At 36.7% G+C, this 16,193-nt stretch overlaps 1 long non-coding RNA gene across 3 annotated transcripts in view; it reads right to left on the bottom strand.

The window, feature by feature from the left end:
- LOC132343225 (uncharacterized) overlaps positions 1-16,193 on the bottom strand; it is a 268,200-nt gene that overhangs the window by 54,883 nt on the left and 197,124 nt on the right. The gene's annotated exons all lie outside the window — the stretch shown is intronic.

The raw sequence follows: 16,193 nt of genomic DNA, 5'->3' as shown, positions 1-16,193 counted from the left end.
CTCTTGCCAATTAAAGAAAAAACAATAAAGGGAACAAGAAAAGTGTAAGACTATTCATTTGGGGCTTTAAAATGATGCCATTTTAACCATGAATAAAAAGTTAGAGGCACATTCATTTTTACTATTATTACTGATTCAGGATCTGACAGATTCTATTTTTATGCCATTCTATATTTTGTATCACACTCATTTAATATAAAACTTGTCTAAAAATTACTATAGCATGACCATTGTTTTGAGAACCCCACTCTTTCTGTGTAGTGTTACGAACACATTTCAATAATGCAGACATTTTGCGTTAAACTATTTATCTTTTGTTTGCTTATTTATCCTTTAAAATAATTTATATTCAATTTAAATGATAAATAATATCAGTCAGTCAGTCAGTTCAGTTGCTATGTCATGTCCGACTCTTTGCGATCCCATGAACTGAAGCATGACAGGCCTCCTTGTCCATCACCAACTTCCGGAGTTTATCCAAACTCGTGTCCATTGAGTTGGTGATACCATCCAACCATCTCATCCTCTGTCATCCCCTTCTCCTCCTGCCTTCAATCTTTCCCAGCATCAGGGTCCTTTCAAATGAGTCAGTTCTTCATATCAGGTGGCCAAAGTATTGGAGTTTCAGCTTCAGCATCAGTCCTTCCAAAGAATATTCAGGACTGATTTCCTTTAGGATTGACCGATTAGATCTCCTTGCAGTCCAAGGGACTCTCAAGAGTCTTCTCCAACACCACGGTTCAAATGCATCAATTCTTCAGTGCTCAGCTTTCTATATAGTCCAACTCTCACATCCATACATGGCCACAGGAAAAACCATAGCTTTGACTAGACAGACCTTTGTTGGCAAAGTAATGTCTCTGCTTTTAAATATGCTATCTAGGTTGGTCATAGCTTTTCTTTCAAGCAGCAAGTGTCTTAATTTCATGGCTGCAGTCACCATCTGTAGCGATTTTAGAGCCCTAAAAAATAAAGTCTGTCACTGTTTCCATTGCTTCCCTATGTATTTGCCATGAAGTGATGGGACCAGATGCCATGATCTTAGTTTTCTGAATGTTGAACTTTAAGCCAGCTTTTTTTTTTTTTCTCATTGATGTAATTTTATTAATTTTATGTAATTTTTACATATCAAAAACCAGTTGCATAGTGTACCCTGAGTTAATAAGCCAGCTTTTTCACTCTCCTCTTTCACTTTCATCAAGAGGCTCCTCAGCTCCTGTTCACTTTCTGCCATAAGGGTGGTGTCACCTGCACATCTGAGATTATTGATATTTCTCCCAGCAATAACCATATGAAAAACAATTTGGAAAATTAAAAATAGAAAAATATTATTTATAATATCACTATTCTTTTTATTTTACATATATTTTTCACACTTTATAGAGTTGAATATATTCTATCCTGTTAAATTTAACTCACCATAAGCATTCATGGATCACAACCTTGTCATGGCAAATGGGCTTGCATAACTCAGTGAAATTATGAGCCAAGCCATGTAGGGCCACCCAAGATGGGTCATAGTGAAGAGTTCGGACAAAATGTGGATTACTGGAAGAGTAAATGACAGCTCATTCAAGTTTTCTTGCCTGAAGAACCCCATGAACAGTATGAAAATGCAAAAAGATATGACACCGGAGGATGAGCTCCCCAGTTTGGAAGGTATCTAATATGCTACTGGGGAAGAGCAGAGGGCAATTAGTAATAGCTTCAGAAAGAATGAAGTACCTGGGCCAAAGTGCTCAGTTGTGGATGCGTCTGCTGGTGAAAGTAAAGTCTGATGCTGTAATGAACAAGATTATATGGGAAGCTGGAATGTTAGGTCCATGATGCAAGGTAAACTGGAAGAGGTTAAGCAGGAGATGGCAAGATTAAATATTGACATCTTAGGAATCAGCGAACTAAAATGGATAGGAATGGGGGAATTTAATTCAGATGACTGTTACACCTACTATTGTGAGCAAGAATCCCTTAGAAGAAGTAGAGCAGGTCCTCATAATCAACAAGAGTCCAAAATGCAGTACCTGGGTGCAACCTCAAAAACAACAGAATGATCTCAGTTCATTTCCAAGGTAAACCATTCAATAGTACAGTAATCTAAGACTATGCCCCAACCACTGATGCCAAAGAAGCTGAAGCTGAGCCATTCAGTGAAGACCTATGAGATATTCTAGAACTAATGCTAAAAGAAGATATCCTTTTTATCTTAGGGAATAAGAATGCAAAAGTAGGAAGTCAAGAGATACCTGTAATAACAGTCAAGTTTGGCCTTGGAATATAAAATAGACCAGGGCAAATGGTAAGAGAGCTTTGTAAAGAGAAGACACTTCTCATAGCAAACACCCTTTTCCAACAACCTGAGACAACTTTAAACCTGGACATCACCAGATGTTCAATATTGGAATCAGATTGATCCTGTTCTTTCAGCTGAAGATGGAGAAGCTCAGTACAGTCTGTAAAAACAAGACCTGGAGCTGACTGTGCCTCAGATCATGAGCTCCTTATTGCAAAATCCAGGGTTAAATTGAAGGCCATTCAGGTAGGACTTAAATCAGATCCCTTATGATTACACAGGTGGAGGTAATGGATAGATTCAAGGGATTAGATCTGGTAGACAGAGTGTCTGAATAATAATGGATGGAGGTTTGTAACATACAGGAGGCAGTTACCAAAACCATCCCCAAGAAAAAGAAATGCAAGAAGGCAAAGTGGTTGTCTGAGGAGGGATTACAGATAGCTGAAGAAAGACGAGAAATGAAAGGCAAGGAAGAAAGGGAAAGGTATACCCAACTGAATGCAGAGTTATAGAGAATAGCAAGGCGAGATTGAAGGCCTTCTTAAATGAACAATGAAAATAAAGAGGAAATAATAGAATGGGGAAGACTAGGTATCTCTTCAAGAAAAGTGGATATCAAGGGAACATTTCATGCAGGATGGGCACAATAAAAAACAGAAATGGCATGGACCTAACAGAAGCAGAAGAGATTAAGAAGAGGTGGCCATAATAAACAAAAGAACTACTCACTAAAAAGTCCTTAATGACCCAGGTAACCAAGATGGTGTGGTCACTCACTAGAGCTGGATATCCTGGAGTGTGAAGTCAAATGGGCCTTAGGAAGCATTGCTATGAACAAAGCTAGTGGAGGTGAGGTAATTTCAGCAGAGCTATTTAAAATCTTAAGAGAAGATGCTGTTAAAGTGCTGCACTCAATATGTCAGCAAATTTAGAAAGCTCAGCAGTGGTTACAGGACTGGAAAAGGTCAGTTTTCATTCCAATCACAAAGAAGGGCAATGTAAAAGAATGTTCAAACTAACATACAGTTGCACTCACTTCATGTTCTAGTAAGGCTATGCTCAAAATCCTTCAAGCTAGGTCAGCAATATGTGAACTGAGAATTTCCAGATGTTCCAGCTCAGTTTTGAAGAGGCAGAGGAGCCAGAGATCAAATTGCCAACATCAGCTGAATCATGGAGAAAGCAAAGTAGTTCCAGAAAAACATTGACTTCTGCTTGATTGACTATGCTAAAGCCTTTGACTGTGTGTATCACAACCAACTGTGGAAAATTCTTAAAGCGATGGGAGTACCAGACGACTTTACCTCTCTCCTGAGAAAACTGTATGCAGGTCAAGAAGCAACAGTTAGAACTGGACATAGGACAACTAACTGGTTCCAAATTGGGAAAAGAGTATGACAAGGCTATGTTGTCATCCTGCTTATTTAACTTCTATGCAGAGTATACTATGTGAAATGCTGGACTGGATAAACCACAAGCTGGAATCAAGACTGCCAGGACAGAAATATCAACAACTTCAGTTATGCAGATGATACCACTCTAATGGCAGAAATCGAAAAGGAACTAAAGAGCCTCTTGATAAAAGTGAAAGAGGTGAGTGAAAAAGCTAGCTTGAAACTCAACATTTAAAAAATGAAGATCATTGCATCTGATCCCATCACTTCATGGCAAATAGAAGGGGGAAAAGTGGAAGCGGTGACAGATTTTATTTTCTTGGGCTCTAAAATCAATGCAGATGGTAACTACAGCCATGAAATTAAAAGATGCTTACTCCTTGGAAGAAAAACTATGAGAAACCTAGACAGAATATTCAAAAGCAGAGACATCACTTTGGTCCGTATAGTCAAAGTGATAGTTTTTCCAGTAGTCATGTATGGATGTGAGAGTTGAACCATAAAGAAGGTTGATCACTGAAGAATTGATGCTCTCAAATTGTGGTGCTGGAGAAGACTCTTGAGAGTCTCTTGGACTGCAAGGAGATCAAACCAGTCAATACTAAAAAAAAAATCAACCTCAAATATTCAATGGAAGGAGACTATCCATCAGAAGGACTGATGCTGAAATTGACACTCCAATACTTTGGTCACCTGATGTGAAGAGCTGACCTATTGCAAAAGACCCTGAAGCTGGGAAAACCTGAAGGCAAAGGAGAAGGTGGCAGCAGAGGAAGAAATGGTTAGAAATCATCATTGACTCGATGGACATGAATCTGCGCAAACTCAGGAGACAGTGGAGGACAGAGGAGCCTGGCATGCTGCAGTCCATGGGGTCACGAAAGAATCCAACACAACCTAGTGGTTAAATGAGAACAACAACCAGAGCATTTTCTTTTCTATAGTTTTCTAATAGTCATTTTTTTCTAGCTACAGATTTTAGTATTGGATACACATTTGAGCCATCTAAATTTTTAAAAAACCATCTTGCTTTATTTTTCATTGTTTTCATAAGTATACTTGCATCTTGACTTAAACATGCCTTTTTTTCAAAATTATATGTATATAGGTAATATATAGCTCATACTTTGTCAGCAATCGTATATACTCAGCTGCAGACCTAGATACACTTCATAACTAAATTGTATTTTTATCTGTGTGATAAAACATCTTGGAGAACTATAAAAGCCCCTTCACCATTTCTCCATTGGTGAAGGTGGACCTGTGGGAGGAAGTCTGAGAAAGAACAGGCTTTAGTGAACCAGTCTTGAAATTATGTCATAGGCAGAATCTAGCTTTTATTTAAATTATTAAGCATGATTTGGAGGAGGAGTTGATAGAGACTATGAATTGCTTAAAAGCCCTTGCCTTTCACCCCTCATACTGTACTCTAGACAGACAGGTACGTTCTGTGGTGTATGTGGTCTTATATAGAGGCAGACTGGGAGAATATAATGTGACACCAAATCCACTCACTGGGGGCAGGGAATCTCAGCAAAGATTAAATTAAAAATAAGAGTGGAGCCTGAGTACAAGGAAATGTTCAAGAAAACATGAACAGCAAGTATGAAAGCCTAGACATAGGAAAGGGCAGATCATTTGAAAATGCAGATATCTCCTAGGGGATAGAGTACACAGGATGAGGGTAGGAATGACTAAGACCGGAGAGGCACAGAGAGGAGAGCTCTAAAGGACTTCATACTTTTTTTATAGTTAGTTCTGTAAATGGGTCAGTGCTGGATTTATGTTTATTCTCATTTATTTATTCAGGAAATATTTACTGACTGCTTACAACATACCAGGTACACAAAAATAAACAGACAAGAATTCTGTCCTTGTAGAAATTATAACGATCAAAAAAGAGCAGAGACTAATTTATCAAATAACTTCATAAGTAAACATCAAATTACACATGAGGTGCACTGAGTGTGTTGAAAGAACTTGACCATTCTGAGAGCTCAGAAAGAATAAAGAATTGTAGAAAAGTAAGAATTGGTTAAACCATGGGAAAAGAAAAGGCATTCCAAATGAATAAAAATGTCTTAAGTGAAGCTCCTGGGGTAAGCATAATGAATGCTAAAGACTAAAAAAGAACCACTGGACCCAGAGGGCAGGGATAGGGATGGGTCAGAACAATAAGATGGAATCATATTAAGGAGTGTATCAGTATCCGAAGAGCAATAGGAAATTAAACAGTTCTAAGTTGAACTGTGACATAACCAGATATGCACTTTATAAAGATTACTCTGGCTACATTGTAGAAAACAGATTTGAAGTTTGAAAGAATATCTTCTGTGGTAACTCACAAGAGTTTAGCATCTTGGGTTTGGGTGGTAGAGATGGCCACAGAGCAATTTGGACATACCAAGAGATATTTAAAAGCTAAACTCCACAGGACCCAATGGATTAGATAGGAAGGTTAGAAAGATGTAGGTAATTGATCTACATCTCCATTCAGTTTTCTTATTGTGATTTTTCATACCTATTTTCTTCTTACTTATCAAAAATTATGTAAGTTCAAAGTATTGTGTATACATAAATATGAGTAAAGAATGTTAATGCAACATGATCAAACTAGATGTTCAAAAATAAAATAAACATTTATTTCACATTGAAATTATTTACCACATTGCAATGATTCTATATGAAATAAATTTGGTATTGTTATGTTTTTTTTGCTTGGAAATATGGCTGTCATGTTTTTCTTATTTATTTTTGCTAATCTTCCTATTAAAAAATGTTTGTAGTATGTTAGTGAATACCTACCTCAGTTTCTCTATAAGTGAAGAGAGAGTAAAAAATCCTTAACTAATTAGGAAAAGGAGAAATGGTATTTTTAAAGAATGTGAAAGAAGGTGCTTCAGATAGCTTGCTATGCTAAGTCACTTGAGTCGTGTCTGACTCTGTGTGACCCCATAGATGGCAGCCCACCAGGCTCCCCCATCCCTGGGATTCTCCAGGCAAGAACACTGGAGTGGATTTCCATTTCCTTCTCCAATGCATGAAAGTGGAAAGGGAAAGTGAAGTTGCTCAGTCGTGTCCGACTCTTAGCGACCCCATGGACTGCAGCCTACCAGGCTCCTCTGTCCATGGGATTTTCCAAGCAAGAGTACTGGAGTGGGGTGCCATTGCCTTCTCCGTCAAATAGCTTAGAATATCTCAATCTGACTGATACATAAAAATAAATGGGTCATTTTAAAATCAGCAAGGGTCTTCCCAAGGTGGCTCAGTGATAAAGAATCCACCTGACAATGCAGGAGACGTGGGTTCGATCTCTGGGTCAGAAAGTTCCACTGGAGAAGGAAATGTATTCTTGGAGTGTGTATTCAACTCCAGTATTCTTGCCTGGAGAATCTCATGGATAGAGGAGCCTGGTGGGTACAGTCCATGAGATGTGAGCCTGGAAGGTCACAAACAGGTGGAAACAACACAGCAACTGAGCACAACACAACAACAAAAACAATAGCAGGTTTAGAACCATGGCTACAACTTCCCACCTAGCAATTTATGAGGAAGGAAGACTTGTCAGTTTGATTGAAATTTGGGTTAAGCAGGATCTGTCTACTATAAATCAAAAGGGCAAATTAAAAACATAATTAGTTTGAAGCAAGAGCTTGTATAGGATTGGACTCATTTCAGTTTTTAATATTTTAAGACTTTCAGAAAACAGTTCCATTGTTGTATGCCTGAATTTCCATTAGAATGCACTAATTACAATATTTACATTTAGTTCCTTAAAAAAGAATGAAATAGTAAATATTTAAAACAGAAACAAAATAATTCTTCATGAGATTGATTCAGATCTTGGTTCAGTTTTTTAAACAAAAGAATATTTACATATACTACATCTAGGCTAGCATGGACAAAAATATATTTAAGCACTGAAAACTGGAGAGTCAGTTTGCATTTCAAGAGTAGAAGATAAAAATACTGTTTAGTTGCAAAAATGACTAGTGGAGTTTCATTTTAATATCTGCAGAATAAAAAAGGTTAGCATTTTGCTTTGTATTTACATGCTATCTGGTTATTATTCAAAAGAACTTAAAGGTGATGGATCAGTAGCCAAGAACTTGGAGGATGTTGTCTCAATTTTCATACAAATTTTAGAGACACAGATAACTTCTTCCTATTTGAGAGAAATTCCCCCTGGACTACAGCAGATTCAAATAAACAAAAAATAAGTACAATTAAAAATTTTCTTCAGAATGGAGGAAATAATAGCAAATGAAACAACTGACAAGCAACTAATCTCAAAAATATACAAGCAACTCCTACAGCTCAATTCCAGAAAAATAAATGACCCAATCAAAAAATGGGCCAAAGAACTAAATAGACATTTCTCCAAAGAAGACATACAGATGGCTAACAAACACATGAAAAGATGCTCAACATCACTCATTATCAGAGAAATGCAAATCAAAACCACTATGAGGTACCATTTCACGCCAGTCAGAATGGCTGTGATCCAAAAGTCTACAAGCAATAAATGCTGGAGAGGGTGTGGAGAAAAGGGAACCCTCTTACACTGTTGGTGGGAATGCAAACTAGTACAGCCACTATGGAGAACAGTGTGGAGATTCCGTAAGAAACTGGAAATAGAACTGCCCTATGATCCAGCAATCCCACTGCTGGGCATACACACTGAGGAAACCAGAAGGGAAAGAGACACGTGTACTCCAATGTTCATCACAGCACTGTTTATAATAGCCAGGACATGGAAGCAACCTAGATGTCCATCAGCAGATGAATGGATAAGAAAGCAGTGGTACATATACACAATGGAGTATTACTCAGCCATTAAAAAGAATACATTTGAATCAGTTCTAATGAGGTGGATGAAACTGGAGCCTATTATACAGAGTGAAGTAAGCCAGAAAGAAAAACACCAATACAGTATACTAACGCATATATATGGAGTTTAGAAAGACGGTAACAATAACCCTGTATGTGAGAGAGCAAAAGAGACACTGATGTATAGAACAGTCTTTTGGACTCTGTGGGAGAGGGAGAGGGTGGGATGATTTGGGAGAATGGCATTGAAATACGTATAATATCATATATGGAATGAGTCGCCAGTCCAGGTTCGATGCACGATACTGGATGCTTGGGGCTGGTGCACTGACTGGGACGACCCAGAGGGATGGTATGGGGAGGGAGGAGGGAGGAGGGTTCAGGATGGGGAACACATGTATACCTGTGGCGGATTCATTTCGATATTTGGCAAAACCAATACAATAGTGTAAAGTTTAAAAATAAATTAAATTAAAAAAAAAAAAAACAAAGTCACAGAATAAATGGTAACGAAATAAAAAAATTTTTTTAATTCCTGAATAACAACAAAGAGAATAACAACAACGGAGAGAATATGCTGATGAAGTCAGTTTCCCGAAAAGGGAATTGAACTAGATGCTCTGGCAAAAAAGACTTCAATATTTTCATCAAATTTGATCCCAGTACAGTGTTTTCTCTCTCTCTGCCTCTCTCTCTCCTCCTCCTCCTCTTTCTATCTTTATCTCTAAGTATATATATTCAGAAATCTGAATATATGCTTTAATTAAGAGTACTTTCCAGACTTTTAATTGCTTAGGTGTTTATTTAAATAGAATGCAAAAAGAAATGCCAACCAAGAAACACTGATCATTTCTTTCAAATATGCTGCATGCTTATTTCTAATGCAACATTGTATTTGTACCAATTGTTGAATTTGAATTGAAGTACAATTAAGTAGCTGAAATTCATGAATTCATTATGCAAATATAGTTTTATCTTATCTCTTTCCTGACACTGGGTTCTTTACAAAATTCTCAACTGAATATTTCAAGAGTCCTAACTGCTCTGAAGTCTGTAGCAATTCCTTTCTCAATCCATCCTACAGTTTGCTATTGGGTTCCAACCAGTCACTTCACTCTTCTGTTCAAAATTCTTTGAAGTTTCTCTACTACATATTAAATTAGAAGCATTCTTGGGAAGCAGGAACTAGGTCCTTCATAATCTGGCCCCAGAATCTTTACTACCTTATACAAATTGTGTTTACTCTCTTCATATACTCTACACTCAAACTAGACTACGATGCTACAACTTTGTACCGTATTATCTTTTGGTGCAATACAAAAGACACAAACGCAAATACTAAAACACCGTATTTTTGTTTCCTGGTTGGTTTTTGTGTGTGTGCTTTTATTGTTGATCTTTTGCTTGATGCATTCTCTGATACCCACATGGCTATCTCTTGAAATTCTACCTTTTCGTCAAGGCCCATTTCAAAAACCATTCTCTCCATGAATTTGTGTCTGATATTCTCAAATAGGTGTGGAACTCCTCTCCTCTGACTCTTAATGCATGCTTAGTTTCTTACTGTATGTGCCTGTGTGTGTGAGTTGTTCAGTTGTGTCTGACTCTGCTCCTCTGTCCATGGATTTTTCTGGTGAGAATGCATTGCCATTTCCTCCTCCATGGGATCTTGCTGACCCAGGGATCGAACGCACACCTCCTGTGTCTCCGGCATTGCAGGCAGATTCTTTACCTGCTGAGCCATCATGACACTTTTATTTGGCATTATAGGATAAATATTTATAGGTCTGACCCTATGTTCATTTTTGTCTCTGATCACCATAGCACCCAACAGTATCATGATCATTGTAACATTCTAAAAATATATATTGAATTCCAATTAAAACCTAGAACCACTGGAGTCCCTACTGCTCATCCCAAATTCTACAAACACACTACCACATTTTTTTTTTTTTTGTCTTAAGACTGAGTAGGGAAAGTGAAGTGAAAAATAACTCCAAAACAAAGTTTTAAAAAATGTTAATTTTGTCCTTTCAAAGATATTTGGAGTAGAAAACTATGTCGAGAGAAGATGAAATAGTCCTTAATAACACTCCAGTATGAGCACATATGCTTTTGAATGTTTTATGTATGTATGAATCTATCTACCTACTTATTAATCTAAAAAATACTAGAAATGTGCTGTGACCAATTGGTTTTAAACTGTGTATTATTCTTAGCATATCACCTTGCATGAAATTTGCTTAGTATATGAAGTATTTGTTAATTTAGTCTCCCTCAGTAAAATTGGAATACATACTAGAGCTGCTGAACTAGTGATATTTAATTATCCACATTAGGTGTCATGATTTCATTCTAACCCTTCAAAATTCTCTCTGTGAAGAATTGTATTAAGAAAGACCCTTGCTCTTATTATTCAAAAGTAGCCTCTTTAATCAGGGCAAGATTTTTCCAGTGGAAGACACACACACACTCATACAACATCCTGAACTCAGAAGGCAATGCTAACAATATTCTTGAACCACCCCATCCCCACAAATGCATACTTTAAAAATATTAGAGTGATCACGTGATTGATTAGTCTAATTATTATGACAAAGTTTTTATACATATTTTGTGCATACTTGCCCCCTCAAAAGACTTTTTTAAAAAAAGTTGATTATGTCTGAAATATATACAACTAGGAAAGATTAATTAAAGATGAATAAACAGACACTGCTCACAATGCTAGCAAACTTCTTTGTCCTAGATACATTTTCAACCTCCCAAGGTGTTAGATTTACATAAGGTGTTCTGATTTCCTGTATTTTTCAAATATACTTTTAACTAGTCCCCTGGATAAAAGAAAAAGTTGGAATACAAATTTATTCTTGTATTCTTTCCTTTGGCTCATTTGTCTGATAGCTCTTTTGTTCATTCTTTAAATAGCTGTATGTTAAGCTCTTGCTGGAAGCTCTGCTCATGCTAGTCAATGGCCTATCAAGATAAGTAAGACACAACCCTGCCATTTGAAGTAGAATTGCAACCCAAGATCCCATTCCTTTGACAGTAAGCTTTGGTGGAAGTGAAAGTCATTCAGTCATGTCCGACTCTTTGTGACCCCATGGACTATACTGTCCATGGAATTCTCCAGGCCAGAATACTGGAGTGAGTAGCCTTTCCCTTCTCCAGGGGATCAAACCCAGGTCTCCCGCATTGCAGGCAGATTCTTCACCAGCTGAGCCACAAGGGAAGCCCTTGCGGAAGACGGTCCTACAGCCATATTCTGTAAAACTAGTTAACACAGAATTTAATGGTCAGAAAGTCATATTTCTATAGATTTGGAAAGAGATGGGGAAATTTACTCTTCAAACCATGCTCTTTTAGGTCAGATCCTATACGTAGAATACCACTCTGCTGTGTTTATTTTCCTTGACTTACCTACTTTCTCTGATGAGCTACTAGCTGTCTTTCAGGGTGATCTGACTAGACCTTTCAAGCAAGGAGGTTTTGACCAAGATAACCCCTTAAAATATTCCAACGCTGTGATCAAAGTCTTGATTCCACTTTTATTTTAATCCACTCAAAAGCACCATTTCTGTATATTCAGACTATCTCCTTTGTTTCTGTCTGCCTTGGATAATCTAGGTCACTCTTCCATTTCTGTATTCTGAGGATACCAGATTGAGGCCAAACATGAAGAAGTGTGGCAGCTCCTCCTCTTTCTCCTCCTTTTTAAACATGTTTTATCTGACAGCTGATTAAAGATTGGGCATCTAGACAACTCTCCATAAAGAGTTGGTAGAAAACAATGAATGCTGCTTTGTTCCCAACCTAGAAAAACCCCTGTGTATTCACAAGTGCTCCTACTGGAAGAATTCCAGAAGTTCCCCTCACTTACATCAAGTGCTTTTCATCACAGTAAGTGTGCTTTCTTTAGCTTGCCCACATGTGAGATATTTAGGAATGAACCAAAGCACGGTAGAACCTATTCACATAAAGAAACACAGTATTACAACAAAAGTGTTAAAAAAAACATTGAATCACACACATAAATCATAAAGATCCATTTAACCTCCATGTATAACAATTACTGAAAATGTCATAAAGAGAAAACATCAATATGCATCTTTGGGTAAAGCTTATTAGCTGTCCTTATTATTACCTGTTTCCTAAGCCTTGAGGACATCCCTTCGAAAATAGGAAAAGCACAAGCTGTATGCGAGGAAAACTACAAAGAAGCAATAAATTATTGCTGTAATGACATGCTAATTAAAATTTTGCTTGTAACTCATGTAAGTGTTTGAAGCCCAGCAAATTTCTCTTTTCATTTGTGAAGTGTGAAGGTAAATTGCCCAGTGACAGTGGGACATCACTAACAAGTACAAATTGAATAACATGCTATCTTGCTCTATTAGCCCTGACTAGCATGTCTGAATTAGATATTCAGCACACTCCCCATTGAAGGCCTGATTGATAAATGCTAAGGAGAATTTGTCAAAACAACAGGGGCTACACCCAGTGGGACATCAATATGCTCCATTTAGTCACCCACACAGCACTTCCTACATAGGATTGTCACATAAAATTAAGACTAGCCGCTAACCAGCCATCAGGCTTGTAGCAGACGACAGGCAGCCTGTGTTCTGTATGCATATTAGTCACATGCTTAACAATTTGGGCTGTCAGGACAGAAGCATGCAGTGACCTCTGGAGCAGAGGTTGAATTTTCCAACTATACCGAAACATCATGCTCAGCTGTTCAAGATTTTAGACCATTTCCTGCCAGATCTGTGCACAGATGCAGTGCCCTAAGCTATAATCTGTGGCCGTGTCCAAATGACAAATGGCACTGGGAAGATTATTGCATTATATATTAAGTACCACAAGTCTGTAAATTATAAGTAAACTACTGTTCAGACTGTCTCCTCCAGCTTTCAGGATGCTTTCCCTCTCCATTCTTTTTTTTAAATAAAACTAATAAATATTGGGTGAACCCAGAGATCAAAGCCCAGCGCTTGAATTAGCCATCTCCATTGCTAATTAGCTGCTTGAATATCAAACAGTTTTGGACCAGCTGTAATTTAATAAGCCATGATTGAGGTTGGCCTGATTTTGTTTCCACGCTGAAAATTCTTCTCAGGTGCAAGTTGGTATGATTTTTAGAATTCTTAGTGATAAGCTGTTTTTGGTATTTCCCTTGTAAACAAATTAGCTATAAGTACAGAGTAACAATAATAAAATTCATTACAAATCCAACTGAATTTTTAATCTGGTCTGGTTATCTTATTTCTACTGCATTTAAAGCTCTTTGTATATGAGGTTATCAGCTCAGAGAATAAAGAACTAAAACAAAATAAAGTTAATAGTGTGAAATAAAATGTATTCTCTGCCAAATCAGAAAGCCTGTAATTCTCTAATTTAGATCCTGCCATCAGTCATGAAAGCTAGGATAACATTTTAAAATAAATTGCTTAAGCTTCATTTTACTAGTCTAATAAAACACCTCTATGTGATATATTAATGAGAATTTGTCAAATAATTTTTGCTTTTAAAAATCAGATATCTGTTGAGATCTGAGGAAAACGATTTTAACTTGAACTTTAAAACATTTAGAACTGATCATTATGGAAAACATGGAATACATTCCATGTATTTTAGAATTCTTGCTTTTTTTCTGAGACCCGAAGCAGAATTACTCAATTAAGATCAGAAATTATAAGCACTTCTGCGGAACACAATTAGAAGAAATTTGTGGCATATGATGAAAAATCACTACTAGACTTGAATAGTATTTTTTCTTTCTAGGACCTACAGATAAAACATGTTTCTTTTTTCTAGGATATAAAGGCAACCTGCTACCTGTATTCTATATTTTCCATTTTAGATATAACATGAGTAAAATCTTGCCTTCAATATTTTCTGGATTTTATATATTCTAGAGTTTAAAAATTTTCAGGTTTTTGATACATCTCAGTATGTATCTCTGTTTATATGACATATCTAATCATAAAATTCCTTACATATAAAAATAATTCTCCATGAAAATAAAAGATACCAGCTTCCTTAGTATAAACAAAATAAACATTTAATTTAAAAATATTAGTGACCTGTGAAACGCTCACTAATTTATCTTAAATTACAACAAGCTGTCTGTCAAACCTAAAAGGAAAGTTTGCTCAGTGCGGTTCCAGTGACAGCTAAAATTGTAACAGTGGTCTAAACAATGGCTAGGTACTATCACATTGCTGGAAATTATTACCAAGGCAAGTTAGGGCAAGGAGGAAATAGTTGAACATTTAATAGTGTTAATCCGATGACTGCCTCTGAGCAGATATAAACTTTTTCTCTTTCAATATTTTTTTAAAATTGAGAACTATCCCTGTGTATGAGTGGGATAGCTCACATTTATTTAAAGGTAGAAGCAGCAACCAACTCTTTCTTAAAAAGGGTTCATTTGAAACTCCTCAACAATAATTTTTGGGTGAAATTGTTATTAGAAATTTTATAAATTCCCATTTCCCACCCCCACCTCTTCTCAATGTTCCAGTAACAACAGAAAAATAAAGGACAGCAGGGTCCTTCTGCCTCAGGCAACAGTCTGCTGATGGATATTGTAGCAGCTGAATTGCTCCCCATTCACATTCTAAACCCTCTCTCCTAATTGTCATCAGTATCATCAGTGTCACTGACTGAGGCCACTGCCACAATTCTGCGGCCCTTCAGAACATTATTGCTTTTGGCTTTTTCTCCTGGGGCTTGCTCCTTGCTTGGTGCAATCTGTGGAACCACTTAGCACAGAATCTATGTTGACTTATAACAGGTACCAGATGATGCATCCAGATCTCTAGCCTAGTTTTATGCCCTTATGGTTGGTGCGCCTGCCACTAATGTGTGTGTCCAGATGTCAGGGAAGAGAGACTGCTTCTGCTGCCATTTTCATGAAAGATCTTCAGGTTGGTGGGAACGAACTCAACAGCACATGAGAAAACCTGATGTGTAAAAGAAATAGTATCTCTTTTATTTTTGATGGCTTTGTACATTTCTTATTAAACCTAAGGCAGATATTTCACTAAGCATATTTATATGCCTGTATCATGTGATGCTTGAGAAATAGATGGAATTGCCCCTCTCATCTTGCTGATTTCCTTGATATTTAAATATTCTGCCCTGTTCTTGCAATTTATAAAAATTAAGGAAAAAATATTCATATTAACAAGTTATTATTGGGAAGAAACTACTCTCAAGTGGTTTTTTAAAAAATAATAACAATATTAACTAGTAGTAATGTCCTCTCAATGAGAAAAAAATTATTTCTTTTCCCATAAATTCATGCTGAATATTTCTGCCTAAAAGGGTCAAATTTATATTAAAGTTCATCCATAAACATATATCCAAAAACAAAACGATGGAAATTATACTGTCTCTATAATTGTTATATTACAAAACAATATAATTATCAATATAACTGTCTCAGCAAACAAATTAGATACTGTGTATTAATATATATTAACACTCACTTCTCATGGGGTGTATATATAATACATTAGCAATTAGGACTACTGTGTTTGTGAAACAGGTCATGATATATTTACATTTTCTATATCTGAATTTCTATAATTTCAGGTAACAATTGCGCATTCTTATTGAAATTATTTTAATAATTACTGTCTTCTTTTATATGATTGTAAACTACA

The sequence above is a fragment of the Bos taurus genome, chromosome 20 (assembly GCF_002263795.3).
Source record: "Bos taurus isolate L1 Dominette 01449 registration number 42190680 breed Hereford chromosome 20, ARS-UCD2.0, whole genome shotgun sequence".
NCBI classification, from domain to species: domain Eukaryota; kingdom Metazoa; phylum Chordata; class Mammalia; order Artiodactyla; family Bovidae; genus Bos; species Bos taurus.
Note: the sequence above shows the minus strand (reverse complement) of the source record. Positions and strands in the feature narration are given on the sequence as shown.